This window comes from Panthera onca, chromosome D3, assembly GCF_046562875.1.
Source record: "Panthera onca isolate mPanOnc1 chromosome D3, mPanOnc1 haplotype 2, whole genome shotgun sequence".
NCBI lineage: Eukaryota > Metazoa > Chordata > Mammalia > Carnivora > Felidae > Panthera > Panthera onca.
Window position 1 is genome coordinate 64,776,416 of NC_138350.1, and position 18,931 is coordinate 64,795,346.

Here is an 18,931-nt window from a genome sequence, read left to right on the forward strand (position 1 = left end):
GTCCAACCTAGAATTCAGATATTATTAGATGAAATAAAAGAACAATTTTGAACTTGACCAGGTAAAGTCATTCTTATTAGAGCTAGGAAAAAACCCTTCCTGGGAGTAAGCAAATAGCTGGTTTGGAAGTTGGAAAAATGCCCTAGGAAGAGTTTTCACCCAATTGTGTTTAAACCAAGCCACCTGATCTTAGTTGAGTGGCCACCTTCACTGGAGGTACTAGGGGTTAGGGATTCATTGTATGAATTTGGGAGGAGGTACAATTCAGCTTTCTAATATGGTTGTTTTATCAAACCATCTAACTGGCAGGATGAGAGCTGCACTGGGAAAATAAGGAATCAAACATGGCCAAGATTCTCTTCTTCTAAGTGTTGTCTTTGCTCTTCTCTCTCAGTAGGCTTCATCATTTCAGAATGACTTCTCCAGTAAGAGGGAACCATGGCTTCCAGACCCTCCGACCTCTCATCTTTAGTGCATTATTAGAGAGGAAAATAAGTGCCCTACTATCAGTTTAAGCTTGAAGCATTCTGGAGGAAGCCTCTAATTGGCTTATCTTACATCATGGAGTCTTCTGTGAACCAATCAATGTGGCCACAGCAGTGAGATACTTTGGTCCAGGTTCAATGGGTGCCTGCTGCCTGGCCAGTCACTGATACCAGGGTGGCAGGGTCTTATCAAGATGGCAGCCCTCGGGGTGCCTGGGTGTCTCAGTCGGTTAAGCGTCTGACTTCGGCTCAGGTCATGATCTCATGGTCTGTGAGTTCGAGCCCCGCGTCAGGCTCTGTGCTGACAGCTCAGAGCCTGGAGCCTGCTTCAGATTCTGTGTCTCCCTCTCTCTCTGACCCTCCCCCATTCATGCTCTGTCTCTCTCTGTCTCAAAAATAAATAAAACATTAAAAAAAAATTAAAAAAAAAAAAGATGGCAGCCCTCATCTGGAGCATATTTCAGGAATGAATAAGATGGGGAGGAGGAATTCTCCCAAAGAACTAGGGCAGCACTTGGTGGGAATACCCCAGTCTTGGGAGGGTTGGTGAAGACTTCACATAGGACTTAAAAATAAGTCCTAAGTGGGGAGAAGGCTAGCCAAGTGGAGTGAGTCATGGAAAAGATGTGCAAAGACTGGTGCGGGAGCTTTGTGGAGACTGTAGGTATTTCAACAGGGTAGAGTAGAATGTAGAAGTTGAGGCTAGAGAGTCCATGTTTTCAAAATAGCAAAGTTTGGAAGGCCCACAGTGGACCCAAAGTGAACATATATTTTTGACTGTGTTTCTGATTAAACAACAAAACTCAGAACTTCCATTAAGATAAAGGTATAAAAGGGAAAGGGGAGAGGGTGGGAAGCATAATTTGGTTTGGGTTCTCTCTTATAAACCTTAACGCTTCCCATAGCCCAAGTAGAAAAACACTAGCCTGGGCTCTGACATTAACTGTGAATCTGATCTAGGAACATCCCCTCTTTGGTTCTCAGTTTATTTATTTCTTTTTTTTTTTTTTTTTTTTAATTTTTTTTTTTTCAACATTTTATTTTATTTTATTTTTGGGACAGAGAGAGACAGAGCATGAACGGGGGAGGGGCAGAGAGAGAGAGAGACACAGAATCGGAAACAGGCTCCAGGCTCCAAGCCATCAGCCCAGAGCCTGACGCGGGGCTCGAACTCACAGACCGCGAGATCGTGACCTGGCTGAAGTCGGACGCTCAACCGACTGCGCCACCCAGGCGCCCCTCAGTTTATTTATTTCAAATGAAAGCATTTGTCTTATGAACTTTCAAGACCTGCCAGGCCAGTTAGTTGCCACTTATCTTTCTGTCCAACAAGTATGTAGCTTGAAAACTTGTTATCAGCCCCATCTGGCCTCTGTAGTGACCTTGGTTTTGGAATGCAAAGATCTTTATTTGGCATGGGTCCTGTCCATGAAGAACTGCAGACTAATCATCAAGGCTTAAATGTGAACAATGGAATATTAGTGCAAGGTCACCATACTGAAACTGACATGTGAGAGATACAGACAGTTCTGATTTAAGGGCTCAGGGAAAGGAGAGGGACATTTGGACTGCAGCGGTAAGATAAGCTTTGTGGCACAATGAGATTTCAACTGAGATGTAAGGATAGTTGTGATTAACATAGACAAAGGCAAGGAGTGAGGGCATGGATGTGGGGGTTGGGCATGAGCTAAGGGTGGTGTGAACAAGAAAGAGGAAGTGGGAAAGTGTTTTCCCAGATAGAGACACTTAGGCCTGCAGAAGTCCAACTGCCCTTCTGAATATCACTGCACACCATGTCTTTTAAATATTCCAAACCATTTTTATCCTATTGTTTGACACTTCTTATGTCACCTGCTGGGGATCAGTCTCCCTAGGAGTTGGTCCTATTCATGGGAAGCCACCATTTATGGGGCTTAAACAGTGCATATGTATGTCCCAGCACTCATCAATGACACTCCGCTGCTGTCACTGAAAAGCCTTTACTTCCCTCTCAGTGCCACTCGGAGCCTCAGCCAACTCACCAAAGCTAATACTGTATGAGGAGCATATAGGGTTGCCATTTCTACCAACACACTAATTGCCAATAATCATGGCCAACATGACTGTGCTCCAAGTAGTGCCAAGTCTTTAATAGTTAATATTTCATTTAATCCTCCTAGTAGCCCTAAGAAGTGGGTTCTATATTATTTTCTCCATTTCCAAATGAGGATAATAATTCTTGGAGATGTTTAGTGGCCTGCCTAAGATCAGAGGTGGTCACTGATGGAGCTGGGACTTAGACCCTGGCCTCTGACTGTAAGGAGCTCACCATCCCTGTGCATGTGAGGTCACAAAGGATAGAAGTTCAGGATGGGAAACAGTCTGGCTACAGGTGGTAGGAGTCGCTTGCCATTACACATTAATCAATGTGGGATCCCTTCTCTGCTCTGCTTGATGGATTATTTGCTTGGTGGCTATGCTGAGACATAGCCTGGATCCTGGAAGCTTTGGAGGTAGGGTTGGGCTGAAAAGAAAATACAGAATTTTGCTAGATAAAATAGGAAGAAGGTATTCCAAGTGTGAAGTTTCCATGGAACAAGTATGGATGTGGACATTGTGGTGGGAAGATGAGGCAAGACTGTGGTTGGAGGGAGACAGGAGGCACTGAGGAGGAGCATGGGTTTGGAGCCAGGTAGAGCTGGGCCCCCAACCCAGCCTTACCAAGTCCATGGACAAGTCACAACTCCTTTCTCCTCATCTGTAAAGTGGTACTATGAGAATGATTATGGTGAAAAAATTTTTTAAAACATACTGAATTCTACAACAATGCCAAAAAAAAAAAAAAAAGCTTTCAATAAATGGTAGCTGTAGTTTTTAAATTGCTTTTGTGATTGAGGAGTGAAAGCATGTCTAACTCCGCAGGGAGAGTGATCATTCCTACCTGGAAACTTTCACTTACCATCACATTGATCCCCCCTCTTTCTTCATCAATTCACCTGTGCAGTTATTTCATTGAAGGACACTTAACCCCTAACTGTGGAAACAAATAAAAGACATTCCTTTGATAGATGCTTTACTTTATATACGTATGTAGGTGTCTTGTCTCTCATCTAGACTATAAGAAAAGAAAAAGTCTTTTATCACTTGCTTGCATGCCTGAAACACTTGGAGAAAACCAAACACAATAAAAAGTCCTGGTCTTTGCTAATTGATAGTCAGGGAGGAAACTTAATCTCGGATATGGCTCTAATTTCCAGAAGTTTTCAGTGTGTGTGTGTGTGTGTGTGTGTGTGTGTGTGTGTGTGTATGAGGGAAAGAGAGAGAGAGAGAGAGAGAGAGAGAGAGAGAGAGAGAGATCAACCATCCCTGATTAGACTTTCATGACCTGTCTTCACTAGAAGTTCTTCCATGGGAGGCAGCCATTCTCTTTCCCACTGTCCAGTAGGGACATAGATGCCTTCTCGAAGTTTCCATAAGGGCTCTGAAACTAAGCTGGCCCTGAGGTCGAGACGGGAGGTCATCCACTGTGGTCAGAGCCTGAGGCTGAGCTTTGGAGACTGGCAGACCCCCAAGACTTTGGGCTCTTCTGTGTTGGAGTCGAGCTCCATGGGGCAACTCTGGGGAAACAGGGCCTTTGTGAAATGCTCCTTTGATGAGAAGCATAATATAAATACAAATTGCTATTATGTCAGCTTCTGAGGAGCCACTTCAATCCATTTGGTCACCTTTGATTTTATTCTCCAATTGCTTTCCTTCTTCAAAAAATTTAATAAGAGCAAGTTTTCATCTGGCCTCAAGGGAGTAATTTATTTATTTAAAGTAATAATAAAGTTTCAGCATAATCCCCAGTTCCCAAGGGGGAAAGGGACTCTTTGAATGATTTATTTTTCCCATCCTTGAAGTGCCAGGGAGACCAAGTGGCTGCCGTGGTGGTGTCTCAGAGTCCACTGCCATGGCAACAGCCAGAGCATCTGGGGCCACTCGGAAGCAGGGGAATGGAAAATGGAGTCATAACTCTCTTCCTTCCCTCTTTCTGCTCTAAGTTCCTCCTTCAAGGAAACTGAAGGGTAAGTAGAATGAGGCCCCAAATCAGTTTTAGGAGCCAAACAGAAACTGTGAGAGCTAATCACATCCAGGTCCAACTTAGGCTCCAAGTGGAGGTCCACGAGGGGCAAGTCTGGGCAAATGGGTGGAGTACCTACTCTGGATTCTCTCTTCTCAGTGCAGAGTCCAATATGGGGCACTGTGAAGGGGAGAAGTGAGCCAGCTGCAGGACACAGGAAGAGTTTAGAAATCTCAGTCTTCAATGGGTGCTGAGGGATGATGGTAGCACTTCTGCTAGGAAAACCAGGGTTATTTGACACTTATCTGACAGTCATTGTTTTAATATTTTATGTGCATTATCTCATTCAGCATTTATATGAAGCACACACCACTGTGATTCCCATATTATAGACAAGTAAATGAAGCTTCTGGCAATTAGGAAACTGGGTCGAGGTTATTTGGTTAGTCAGTGATAGCTCCAGGATTTAAAATTAAGGTTGGTTCCAAAATCCAAATTTGTAACCATTGTATACATAGCCTCTCAGGTTGGATTGCTTAGGGGAGGCTAATGAGGGTGGTTACATCAGTTAAAAATACTTTTGATTGCAAGTAATAAAAAACCTGATTCACAGCAACTTAAATAAATGGGGGAGTCGATTTTTCTTTCTTAGTAAGACTCAGGAGGTGGGCAGCTGCCGGTACACAGTCAACAGCTCAATTGGAGGGAGATTGTTCCCTTGCCCTTGCCCTCAGGTGCCATCACTTTCTTGTCACAAGAAGGCCATGCACCTCTAGACTTCACATCTGTATTCAAGGCAGAAAGATGGAAAGGAGAAAGTTTGGTGCCAGCCTGTTTCCTTCCAGCAGGTAAGAAAAATGCTTTTCAGGACAACTTGTCTCCAACAAAAGCAACTTCTTATGTCTCATTGACGATAAAGGGGTCACAAGGCCTCCCCTAGCTGGAAGGAAGTCTGAGGAAAGCACAAATTTGCCTTTCCAATCTCCATATTGGAAGGGCAAGAATGGCTTTTTGCAGCTGTGACCTGTTCACTGGATGGTCAGAGAGAAAGGGAAGATGCCAGAGAGGAAGGGTGCAGGCATGAAGATGGGAGGCTGGTCTATCTGGATCTGGTTTGTGCCAAGAACAGTGGGAACATAATGGAAAGCCATCCGAGGCTCAGACTACAGTGAAATGTAAGTGCCAGTCCTGAAAGCCAGACTTCATCTTCATGGGTATGCACTATTGTTTCCATGCTTCTGTCAGCCACATTCTCTTGCTCCTACTTTAACAAGATGCATGTGTTAATTACTTCAATTTGCTAAATTTCAGAAAACTTGCCCCAAGGCTTGGGGCCAGGCCAGATTCCACAGTAGGAAAAAAAGGTTCTAGGTTCATATGTGAATAGATCCTTTGTGCTCCATTTAAAGTAGATTGTATCACTTTAAGTAGATAATGGAAAAATTCTTCTATAAAGAATGTCTCATCTTCTCATTGGGAATGTCCCTTCTATAAGACAAGAGAAAATCTGTCATTGATTAGAGGAATTAAAATAAAAGACACTGACAATAGGGGTTGTGTTGGGTGACAGGATATGGAGTGATTTATTATTATTATTACAACATTTTCTTTAAAGTTGAATTGTATTTTAGTAAAAAGAGAAGGAAAAATATTTAGGGTCATTGAAAAAGAATCTATTGTCAAGTTACCATGACAGCAGTTCTAGTAGGGACGATTGTCAATAAATGTAATTGTCAGAAACTTCTCTAGAGGGGGAGCTATTACCAACACCTCTGAGGATGAATTCTGGGAGACTTGTCTTGGCTATACCTTCATGTGGGACACTCTCCCTCCCCTTCCTGCTACCATGTGAGGCCTACTGTGGTTTTTGGTTCTTTCAGACTCTCTAGGACTATTTTAGATGCTCAGTGACTCAGAGGTCATGTCCAAGTGACTGCCATAACCTCAGGACACAGCCTTTTAGTGTTCCTCATGGAAGGGAGGTTTTTTGTGTGTTTAAAAAAATTTTTTTTAATGTTTTTATTTATTTTTGAGAGAGAGAGAGAGAGAAAGAGGGAGCGCAAGTGGTGCTGGGGAGCAAAGAGAGAGGGGGGGAGACCACAGAGGCCAAAGCAGGCTTCAGGCTTGGAGCCACCAGCATAGAGCCGGAGGTGGGGCTCGAACTCACAAGCCATGAGATCATGACCTGAGCTGAAGTTGGACGCCTAACCGACTAAGCCACCCAGGTGCCCCTGGAAGGGAGTTTTTTCATGAGGGTCTCTGATTTTGGCCCCCAAATCCTCTCAGTGAGGGGTGGGTGGGAGTGAAGAGACACTCTTCTCAAAAGTCCAGAGTGTCCCTCACAGAACCCCCTCTTCCCTAGCATCAGGCTGCCTTTGACTCTCATCGTACTCTGATGTAAAATGCCACCCTTCACCTTTTTCTATAAGAAAGCCAGTGGCATTCACCACTCAGTGAGTTCAGGGCCTTGACAGATTCTTTGGAAGGCTTCAGAGAGACACCCCAGTGCATACAGACTAGTTCAGGCTGTCTCCCATGGATGCTGCATTTCTCAGACCCCACCCCTTCGGTATCCAGCATTCCTGTCATGTGATGGTCCATGGTCATGCAGCCCCTGAGCCTGTGGCCCAGTCTACCTCTCCAGTGGTTCCTAAAGCTGAAAGCAGGCCTGGTGGGCCAGCTGGCCTTTCCCAGCTCTCACATCCCCTCACCACCGTCACCACATCTCCCAGGGCAGAAATCACGGAAACTGCTGAAATCTGGTGTCTGGATACTCTCCAATTTTTAGCAAGACTGTTTGGTTTGGCATACACATGTTTCCTGAGCGTCTGCTCTGTGCATTATTGGCCTACAGTCTTTCCAGAAAGCAGACAAGGCATGTATCTCCAATAAAAGAAGTTCAGGAATGCATTACTTGACCTGACTGTTCATTCATTTATCAGTTTCTTCTCTAGAAACCCCTATGCTGAGTTGGGCCCTAAAATAGGTGCTGGAGATACACACAGATAGAACCCAGTTCCTGCCTTCTGGAGGATTAGAAATCAGGAGTTAATAACTAAGGAGTTTAATGTTGAAGAAAAAATTCAGAATTTTAGAGGCGAATAATCAGTATAGATCTCCTGAGACTCAAGCCAGTGATTTTTCCCATAGACAAGACTTTTTAAGAAATAAATGCCTTTTCTCACTGCTTTCCAATTCTTGCTTTCTTGGTAGATCAGGTAAAAAGCTGAATGGGTTCTACCATCTCATTCCATGTAGAAAACTTCTATAGCTCCCATCTACCTACAAATTAGAACCCAGTGCCTACCATGGTCAGAGCTTTGTGATTTATTTTGAACCTGTTTTTCCAGCCTGTATCTCCTAGTACACCCTCTGGCACTGTACGTGATGCCAACTCATTCTTCACCTTCCCCCAACCATAGTGGTGTCCCCATGCCATTCTTCACATAACTCCTCCACATGGTGGTCTGACTAGTCTCTTCACTCAAAACCCTACTTACCAGTTCAAGGTCCAGCAAAATCTCCCATAATCTAGAAAGTTGCTGCTGGGTTCCCAGGTGAGATCTTTCAACCCTATGGAGTGAACATGGTTTCAAATTCTAGATCTGCATATATTTGCTATATAAACGTGGGCAAGTTAGTTAATACCCCTGTGCCTCAGTTACCACATCTATAAAATGGTATCAATAATAAAACATATCTCAAGCATTACACAAATGCTCTTCACTGTTATTTAAGCATTATTATTATAACCATTATCATTATTATCGATGTTACTGACTTATCTCACTTTTGCAGAATTTATCCCAGATGTCCTTAGATTGTCATGGTTTCTCCCTTTGTTTCTACTTTGTTATTTCATGAGGTCTGTGTTAGTTTTCTATTGCTGTCATAAAAAGTTACTACAAACTTAGTGGCTTAAACAACACAGATTTATTACCTTATAATTTTTCAGGTCGGAGGTCCAACAAAGGTCAAAATTAGGGTGTTGGCACAGTTGTGTTTCATACTTGAAGCTCTGAATCTATTTTCTTGCTTTTTCTAGCTTCTAAAGGCCACCTTCATTCCATAGCTTGTGGACTCCTTTTCCCAGCCTCAGAGATAGCATGATGGTATCTCTCCAACCATTTTTCTGTAGACATACCTCCCTCTCTGACCACCATCAGGAAAGGGACTCCAGCTATGTAATTAGATTGTACCCACCCTGATAGGCTAATCCAGGAAAGTCTTCTCATCTCATGGCTTTTAACTTTATCATATTTACAAAGTCCTTTTGCTAGGTAAGGTGGCATATCCACAGGATGTGGGGATAAAGACGTAGATATCTTTGGGAGGCATTCTTTTGCCTGTTGCAAGATACTTGAAGACAGATCTCCTTTTCCTCAACTATTCCTTATGGGGCCTGGCATATGAAAGACTTTTAAGAAATGTTGAACTAAATCCAATCCTCACAGAGAGCCAGGGAAGGAGGACTCAAAGAGAATTTTGAAGAATCTGTTGTTTTCCAGAAAATATATTCCTAATGTCATTTGTGCAAATTATTGGAATAAATTGTTATGTGTTAATACCTCCGGCAGGAAAAAAAAATTTTTGAGCCCAGGTTGCAGTTATATTAAATATTTAACAAAAACAAAGTAAATGTATTGGCATTAAGTGCCAAAGCCCAGGGTGTTTTATAGTTATTCTACACAGACTCATAGATGTCATAGAGTAGAATGGCATTGCTATCCAAGCATCACAAAGTAAGGAACCAATAAATGTACAGAGAGTCTAAATAATCTGGCCAAGGTTGCAGTATAATGCAGAGGCACAACTGAAATAATAAAATCTTGGTATTCTTATGATGATGGTAGGCCTTTCTCAGCTCATGACCCTAAAAATCCTTTCTTATCTCAAGCCAGTATACTCTGACCTTTGTTTTCTCATTACTCAAATTATGTCCAAGTCATTGTCTTCACAACATCTTTGGCATTTTCTCCTAATATGGCTATAATTTAGATGAAATAGCAAATGATATGACCAATAACAGTGCAGGAGAGTGGGGAGCCAGTTTGAAGAGTGGTGCACACCTCAGTTATGTCATGCTGTGGGGTGTACATGGGGAATTAGGTCCTTCATTCACTAAGTAGTTATCGAACATCTAAGTGTTGTGAGTTGCCCAGTGAATATCCAGGGTGCAGCTACTGCCCATGTGGAGTTTTATAGTGTGGTAGTGAAGACAATCCTTCAAATAATTGAGTACATGTCTCAAGAGTGTTACCAAAGAAGAAACATAAACTTCTCTGGGAAGAAGCAACAGGTGAAGCTGGAAACCTCTAACATAACACCTTGAGAACCAGGCTGAAGGATTTAAACTAGGAGCCCAATGTAATAATAAAAAACACAAAATGCTGAGAGCTTGGACCAGGACTGAACCTGCAGGTACAGAAAGGGAAGGATCAATGAGGTCATCATAATAACACATCTCAACCCATGTTCTAATTCTTTGGCATTTCAGTGTCCATTTAGAGATGTGGAAGAAACAACCAACTTGGATTCCAGCTTTGAAGACCCATTTGGCAAACCCAGATCCACCAAGCTAACACTGTAGACAATATCTTTGGGACCCAATCAGGAGACTATATTTAAATATATTCTAGGCTGTCACTTTTAAAAATCTGTTCCGTTTAATTGGTTTAGTAACCAAGGTCTTTAAAGAACAGTCAGCTAGCTCCAGGCTGGATGTCATGGAAGATGCTGTTAAGCAGCCGTATACCCACTTGTGAGGCACAGCCATGAAACCACAAAAGGATAAGATAATTTAAAAAATTATCAAGTGCCATGCTATGTGGAAGAGGCTACCAGTGCTGTGTGGGTTTAGGAGGGGTTCTATGAAAGGAGAGGTTGCAGGTTGACTTCCTACACAATTTTCCTCCAACTTAAATGGCTACGTGAGATTTTTAATACTCAAAATGCTTTATTTTTGGCTAGACATTTTCTTCTTGCATCTGTCTTTGAAACTACAAGAAGGGTGCCTAGGTGGCTCAGTCAGTTAAGCATCTAATTCTTGATTTGGGCCCAGTCATGATCTCATGAAGCCCCACATCAGGCTCTACACTGACAGCATGGAGCCTGCTTGGGATTTCTCTCTCTCCCTCTCTCTGCACCCCTCCACCCCAACTCACACTCTCTCTAAAAATAAAAAAAATAAATATTTTTAATTTAAAAAATCCACAAGAAATGTTGGATCCCCTTAGTTTCATTCTACTTTCCAACAACTTTCTCACATGGAGAGTGGTCCAACAGCAGAATCTGCATATTGGAGGGGCAGGAAGTTCCTGTATGTCAAGAGGCTCAAACAGAACCTGAGTGACCATCTTTCTGCCATGTTGTGGAAGGGATTCCTGTGTGTTTCAGGAGATTCCACAAGTTGACCTCTTATGATCAGCTTTCTCCTAATCTAATCTCACCTGCCTGGCAAAAGCATGTTACTGGGATGCTGTCTTGTTCACGGCAAACTACCCCCTCCCCAAACCAACCTGTTGATGTACAGATTATGTGGTTCTTTGCTCCTGATGAGTGGGTGTCTTTTTCTCTTGGTATGGATGAAAGTGCAGCATTGGAATAAACCAAACACAAACCTCCCCTGTTTCATGGTTTTGCTTTAGGATCTGTGGTCATGAAAAAGATTTATGAAGAAAGGACAATCTATGTGACTCAAGAGAAGCAAAGTTAAGCTGTGATGGGGCCATATGTTTGTCATGACTCTAAGTTTGGCTTACTGGCCTGATTTTTGTTAAGTGTGTCTTAGCCTTATTGCCTCTTGAGGTTGTCTTTACATTTTTGGGAAAGTGCTCTTCACTCTCCACCCACCCACTGCCCCACCTAAAAGCATTTCCCAAAAGCTACAGTGCCTTTATGCAGTAAAGTGGAATTGTTTCTTTTCTGTAAAACACTGGCTTTTTCTGCTTTTTTGGAGTAAGGGGTGAATTTAAAGCTACCTATCAGAAAAGTGAGAAATTAGCTCATTAGGAGAATGCAGGCCTAATATTAGATAAAGAAAGGCTATCTGACATATTCATTGTCTAGACTGCTTATGGCCTTCCAGGCATTATCAGAGGTAATTTCTTCACATTATACCTCTGGCCAGAGTCAATTATTCTCTCTGTTTGAAAAATTAGGAAAAATTAAGTGCTGATTACTTAGATAAATTCCTTCATCTGCTCAACAGTGCTAGATTACTCAAGAAACTCAGTGTAAGTGTACATACAGTCCTGGGCTGAGGATCTGGGCCTTGGGCACCAAACACCATTGACCTAAAATATCTACAAAGGGCTCATGGTGAACTCACTAGGTAAGGCAGCATCTCCTACTCTGTATAGTATGAACAGATGTTGGAAGATTACCATTTGTGTCTTAGAGTATTCAAACACTATACTTCAGTGGATTTATGTATTGGTCATCTTATAAGTCCTTGTTCACACAAGACATTCTATGACTAAAAAAAAAGAAAAGAAAACCACTGACTTTAGTCTGTCCACCTCATTGACATTTAGGAAAGTGAATTCCAGAGTGTTTAAGTGGCTTCAGAAATATACAAAATTTTGGAGGAAAAAGATAAGGGAGCAGCAATTATTTAAGTGGGAGATGGATATTGTATATTAGTTATACTGTCTTTGTAACTACCTTCATTCATCTTTCCATTCTTTTGGCTTCGTCTCTGTGTTTGCATCACAAATCAAGCATGCTCTGTCCCTGAGCTCCCTCAGAGAACCAATTTTTATTATCTACTGCCTTTTGGGAGGACCTACCTGCCTAGAAGTCAACCCAGAGTTTCTAGAACCAAACTCTGTTTCCAATGGAATGCATCATTTATATAGAAATTCCTTGTATTTATCAGTTAGCTCTTCTTTTTTTTTTTACTTTTCAAAATGCATGTTCTCATCCAATGCCTTATTTGATCTTTACAACCTCCCAGTTAGATAGATGAAGATGTTAGTAAAGCACATTATACATTGAGCAAAATAACTGGAAAGGTAGAACTTACTTTTTTTAATGAGAGAATTTATCTGCTATTTCACTGTATAGGTGGGTACAGAAGGTAACTTTGGAACCCTTTAAATTTGCCTCTTTTCTGAACAGAAAGGTGGTCCCTCCCAATTAGGCAAATGTAAAATGTGAAGGGGATAAATCTTTGCACCCTTTTGTTACTCTGTAGTATGTTTAGCTGGAGAAGAGATGAGTAAGTTTACACAGGTGCCAAGGGATCCCCTGGGAGGCTCAGATTTTAAACATCCCCTTTAGACCATGTATATTAGCTTGGAGTGGGTCAAATGTTATCTCTTAGTAAGAAAGACTTTACCTATCTGGAAGTATTGCTCTGGTCTTCACCCCAGGTCCTGGAAGTCTTGGGGGAGAGCCCAGAAATAGTGCTGCTGGGCATGGGTGTGTAACCACTGACAGCCTAGTAGTAGGGGGTCACAAATGAGGAGACCCTCCTCCCACAACCTATCACAGGATCTGGACTCCTAAAGGCATCATCTCATCCATAGAAAGAACACAGGGGACTCTGTGGGGTGGGAATCTTTTTAACAGCAGTACCTGTGGTAATAACAGAAACAAAGGCAGCTCAACTGGGGACCTTTAATGGACACATCAGTCTCCTAAGTTTTCCTGACACTTGAATGAAAACTGGCCCATTGGCAATTCTTGGATAATTAAAGAAGAATCCTCAAGAGGAAGACACTATACTCCTTGCTAATATGAACACAGAAGATCCTCAGGACGGTGTTTTTGATTTCCTATGGATGAAGTATAGATGAGATAAGGTGTAGGTTCCAGGTGACAAAAGTATAAGGACTTTGCCCAAGGTCACATGGCAGCCCAAGGCCCCTAACCTCTTTTCCCAGCTTGTTGCTAACTCATCAGTCGGGACAGTGTGCTCAGTCCACTCCTAATGACTCTGCCTTAACCACACACCCCATTTCTCATGTCTGTGAGTGGAAATGTGACCTTGGAGTGGTGGCAAATCATAAATCCTCTCGAGCTTTTCTCTTGCCCATGCATTGGCTGTTTCCCATCTAATTTTTCATATTGTTAGGGACAGTTCTCGGAAACCATTAGATGCATCATCTTAGGGCCCTTAAGCACAGCCCTGGAATGCAGAGAGCTCCCGTCCTGCTTGTGGGAGTCTGGAGGTAAAAGATGATTCTCCTCCAGCCCTTCTCCTAGAAGCTGACAGCAAGACCAGGGGCACCTTAAGGTTTCAGCACAGGCTGAGGGGCCCCAGGGAGTGCATTGTCCTGGCTCCTGCAGACTTCCATTGTGGTTATTAGTATGCATGATAATGGCAGTTTAGTTCTTTTCCCTTGAAGATAGCTTTTAAATTTGCTCTGTTGGCCTCTTGATGAAATAGCTTCATGCATATTAATGACATCTTTTATTTACTGAGCAGCACCATTAAGCACTTTGAAATACCAGATTCCACCCAAGGTCTCCAGGGAGACAAACCAGTGTCTCTAGACTTACTGAATGAATGGGAAACTGAGGAAACAAAAAAAAGCTCAGTAACTTCCTGAAAGCAACACAGAAAGTCCCTCAACTACATATGCAGTCTGTCTAGCAGGTGGTTATGGTCTTGACTGGGTAGCATTATACTGGGTTTCCTGCATGCCCATTCATTCTTATAATAGGCTTTTATTGAGCACTTGCTGTTTGTATAGCACCTTACGGGGCACTGAGTGAGGGGGGCGCAGGAGGTGAATATAAGATACATGGAAAGCCATCCCCTGTTCAAGGAACAGTTAGGCCCCTGGTTATCTGAGAGAGACGTTAGAGTACAGAAAGCCATGTCAGAAAGTTAAGATGGCACTGTACTGTTGCAGAATTTGAGGGCTTACTACCCCAAAATGCCCATTCTTCTTGACTTAATACTCCATTTCTAAGAGTGTAAGCATCGGTAAAAATGAGGCAGATTCAGATGACTTGGGAAAAGATGTTCACGATAGAGCATTAAATGGGGAAAAAATTCTGCAGGCCAAAATTTTATGCTAACTATGTGTGTATGTTTATGGGATTATAGGCATAAATTATGCATGTAGGCAAGTAGATAGAGATAGAAAGATAGATAGTCAGATGGGACTTAAGTAAGAGAGAGTGGAGAAAAAGAGAGAGGCAACTAGAGAAACAGGAAGATTTTATATGAAACTAATAGCAATATGGGGGGTGGGGTGGAAAGGGTCACATTCTTGGTTTGTATTTCATATAATTTTCTGAAGTCAGATTCGCAGTGACTTTTTTGTTTGTGTTTTAGTATTTTAAAAATAAAAATGTTCAAAAGTAGATACCTAAAAGGCATAGTCCCCCACCTCAAGGGCCTTACAACCCACAAGAGCATAGAAGCATTAACTACATGATCAGAAAGACTAAAATGAAGACACTCCTAGTTCATGAGGAGTGTTTTTTTTGAAAAGGTGTGTCTAAGATAAAAAGGCCACATGTTGAAAGAAAGTTTCCCAATAGGAACATTGACCAAGGACTTTATTCTTTCATCTCTACAGTGGTAGCTGCTAATGAATTGCTTCTTTGGTTCCCGGTGGTACAGTCAGCTCTATGTACCTCTGGAGCTAACCACCAGCCGGCCCCAGATCCTCCCTAGGTAGGAAAGTGTTGGACCCGCCTTTCTAGGCCTCTATTCCAATCTTGCTTTACCAGAAGGTCTGTCCAGGAGGTCTGTAGGTGTAAGAGGACTGATATAGCTTCTCTGATTTAAATTTTCCTTGGAACTTTGAACTTTTTCAAAGCGAAGACCAAATCACAGGTAATATACCAGAAATTAACTTTGCACTATGTGTGTTTGCATCCCACAACAGGACCCCAAAGGTGGCAAACCCATGGGGTGAGGAAGGCAAGCAAGGCTGACAGTTGGCTCAGTCACCTGCTGTCATCCTTTTATGCAGTGACTCCTGTTACTTATGAAAATCATGATCTTCTGGGCAGAAACACATGTGATCTTAGTAAAAATTCTAAGTAAAAAACATATGCAGGGGGGGTGACAAAGGCACAGAAGGGTGCCTCCTCATTCTGACAGGAAAATCTAGTATGACTTGACTGAGGAGGAAGCATGCTAATTCTGGAAGGATTGGATTTTGATTAGCAGAGAAAGTAGAAAGGGTATTCTAAAAGAAGAAATATGGAATAATGCAACATTCAAATAGCTGCTTACACTTATATAGCCCTTAGTCTGCCAAGTGCCATTTACATATATAGAATAAATTAATCCTCATAACAATCCAGTGATGTAGGTATTGCTATTATACCCATTTTGTAGATGAGGAAATTGAGGCACAGGAGCTAAGTAATTTTCCTAGGGTCCCAGAGGGAGTAAGTGGTACAACTGAGATTCAAACCAGGGAATTAAGCTCTAGGGTATAGCTCTTGACCTCTCCAAATGTTTTAGTAGGTAGAGAAATGATGGAGTGCAGGGGAAGGAGTGCTGGGAACACTCAAAGTGAAGTGCTGGTGCACAGACCAGTTACTGCCTGGTGTGGTTTGAATGGAGGCAGTCACCTTGAAAGGTAAAATGCTGCAGTGTGGTTTTCCCAGGATGCTGAAGAAAGGATTGAGGACTTACTCTGAAGGAGGGGGAAGCCACTTGACATGTTTTCAGAAAAGACAAGGGAGGACAGGAGAGGCAAGGGGCTGGAGATTTGGAGCCAATTAGGTAGGAGATGCTGAGGGCCTGAGTTAAAAGGGGTCATCTCAATTAGAGAAGAAGTGGACATGAGGATCTATAGATGGAAAATGACCTTCCCTTTGTTTCCACCTCCCTGCCAGGTCCCTGGTAAAAAGTGAATGGCAGAGATGGAGGTGCCAGCTGAGAACAGGTGATAACCAACCAGTAGTAGTGTCATCTTCAAACCATCCCCTGGTTTACTGTAGGCCTCAGTTCACTTATTTGATTTTCAGAGCAAACATGCCTCATTAGCAACCTCTCCCCATACTTTCCCTTGCTCCGGCTTTGAAACTAGAAAATGGTCCTACGTGTCTGAGAAAGTATGTCAGAGCACCTCACGGCACAGTAAAGCCTGAAGCAGCCATCACAATTTTGGCTTCTTCAGGTCCAGGTCTGGAGGGAGGCAGCTTGGACCATTTCCTGAGGGGTTTGGAAGCAGATGACGCCAAGCCCAGGCCTGGTTTGCTCTCCTCCATTTGTAAAGTCCTCACACTGTAAATTGCAGACATTATAGCCGGGCACTCTCTTTATGGCTTACTTTCATCCTGAAATGTTCCCGTGCTACATTTTCATGTAACTTATGCACCTCGAATGTTGTAAAAACTGCCGTAAAAGTCAATATAAATGCAATAATGTCACGTCAGTCAAAGGCAGCAGAGCAGCCCTTTTGAGCAAACAATTGGGAAAACTAGAGGGAAAACTCAATTGCTCCATGTTGCAAATTGATTAAAGATATGAATCAGAAAATTAAAGGGCTTTTGGAGTTTAGGTTATTACTAACTGCTTTACTTTATGGAGCAATTACTTTGATTCTATCTCGAGTCCAGTAAAGTGACTGCTAGCATATGGCAAGATGGGGCCCTGTGTCTTTCTTATTAATGTGAATTACTCAAGATCAGACTAAATGAATGCATACGTGCATCTTGGCCATGCAAGTTCATTTCTTAAGCACTGTATTTAAAATTATAAAAGAATAATTTATAGCCAGGGTCACATCTCTATTAGACTAAACTTGCATATTTTTCTCATCAGCTAGGAGGACCAATCCTATTTTCAGAGAGTGAGATGTTGCAACGGTCACCTCCATGTTTAGTTTATATTTTTTAGTTTATATTGGAAGTGGAGGGATGTGTGGGGTATTGTCAATATGGGTTGATTTGTGCTACCACAAGGTTAAGCCTATTGAGTGCTGAGATGTCATTCTCATATGGTTGTCTTGGTATCTGAAAGTCCGTAATTAGATGGCCATTCCTTCAGAGCTTAAACCTTTTTGTATCAACCTTCTTGTAGAAGTATCACAGAACTGAATAAACTTGAGCTCGGAAAAAAAAAAACCTTAGCAATAATTAATATGGCCCCTTGGGCCTTGGCAGCCAGGAAGCTAAAAGCTAAATTTAATATTCAGTTGTAGTAATTATCCTGTGCTAGATTCCTGGCCTAGCATGGGGCCGGGCACATTTAGTGGGTGCTCAGTGAAGGATGGCTGAATGGAGGAATGAAAAATAATGACTAAGAGTCAAATTTATTATTGCTTACTGTGAGTGAGAGTTTGCAGGTGTGCTAAGTACTTCTAAACATTACCCTAATTAATCTTAACAATAATTTTCTTAGCTGTTTTCACGGCCATTTTACAGACGAGGAAGCATGCGTGTAGAGGTTAAGTGACTTGCTCATGTTCACCCAGCTTCGATTTAAAACCAGGTCTTTATGACTCAGAACCAGTACTCTCAGCTACTATTCTCTGTATCTATGAGCTAGTTTTGGGGTGTTTTGTTTGTTTTTTTTAGATTTCACACTAAGTGAGATCATATAATCTTTGTCTTTTTTTGTTTGTTGACCTTAGTGCCCTCAAAGTCTATCCATGTTGTTACAGATGGCAAAATTTCCTTCTTTTTATGGCTAAATAATATTCCATTGTTATTATATCACATATATATATATATATATATATATATATATATATATATATCACATTTTTTCCCATTCATCCACCAATGGACACTTAGTTTGTTTCTATGTCTTAGCTATTGTAAATAATGCTTCCATGAACATGGGGGTGCAGATAATATTTTTGAGTTATAACTTTCATTTCTTTGGATAAATAACTAGAAGTGGGATTTCTGTATCATATGGTAGTTCTGTTTATAATTTTTTTGAGGAACCTCCAAACATAGTGGCTGCACCACTTTCCATAGTGGTTGCACCAATGTATGTTCCCACAAATAGTGCACAAAGGTTCCCTTTCTCCACATCTTTACTAATGTTTGCTATTTCTTGTCTTTTTGATAATAGCTGTCCTAACAGTTTTGAGGTGATCTCATTGTGGTTTCATTTGCATGTGGTTTCATTTGATTAATTTTGTTGAGCATCTTTCCATGTAACTTTTGGCCATCTGTATGTCTTCTTTGGAAAAATGTCTATTTTTTTTTTTTTATTATTTTAGAGAGGGAGAGGGAAAGCATGTAAGAGCAGGGTAAGAGAGGGGAGAGAGAGAGAGAGAGAGAGAGAGAGAGAGAGAGAGAGAGAGAATCCCAAGCAGTCTCCATGCTCATCATGGAGCCCCATGCAGGGTTCAATCCCAGGACCCTGAGATTGTGACCTGAGCCAAACTCAGTAGTCAGATGCTCAACTGATTGAGCCACCCAGGCACCCCGGAAAATTCTCATTTTCATTTTTCATTGGGTTATTTTT

General features: G+C 41.9%; 1 protein-coding gene across 6 annotated transcripts in view; it reads left to right on the plus strand.

Annotated features, from left to right (window-relative positions):
• Positions 1-2,854: 2,854 nt before the first annotated feature.
• SLC14A2 (solute carrier family 14 member 2) overlaps positions 2,855-18,931 on the plus strand; it is a 425,016-nt gene continuing 408,939 nt past the window's right edge. For all 6 annotated transcript variants that reach the window (XM_078435288.2, XM_060613727.3, XM_060613732.3 and 3 more), the window contains exon 1: positions 2,855-2,977. The gene's annotated coding sequence lies outside the window, so the exon portion shown is untranslated. The remainder of the gene's footprint in view (positions 2,978-18,931) is intronic.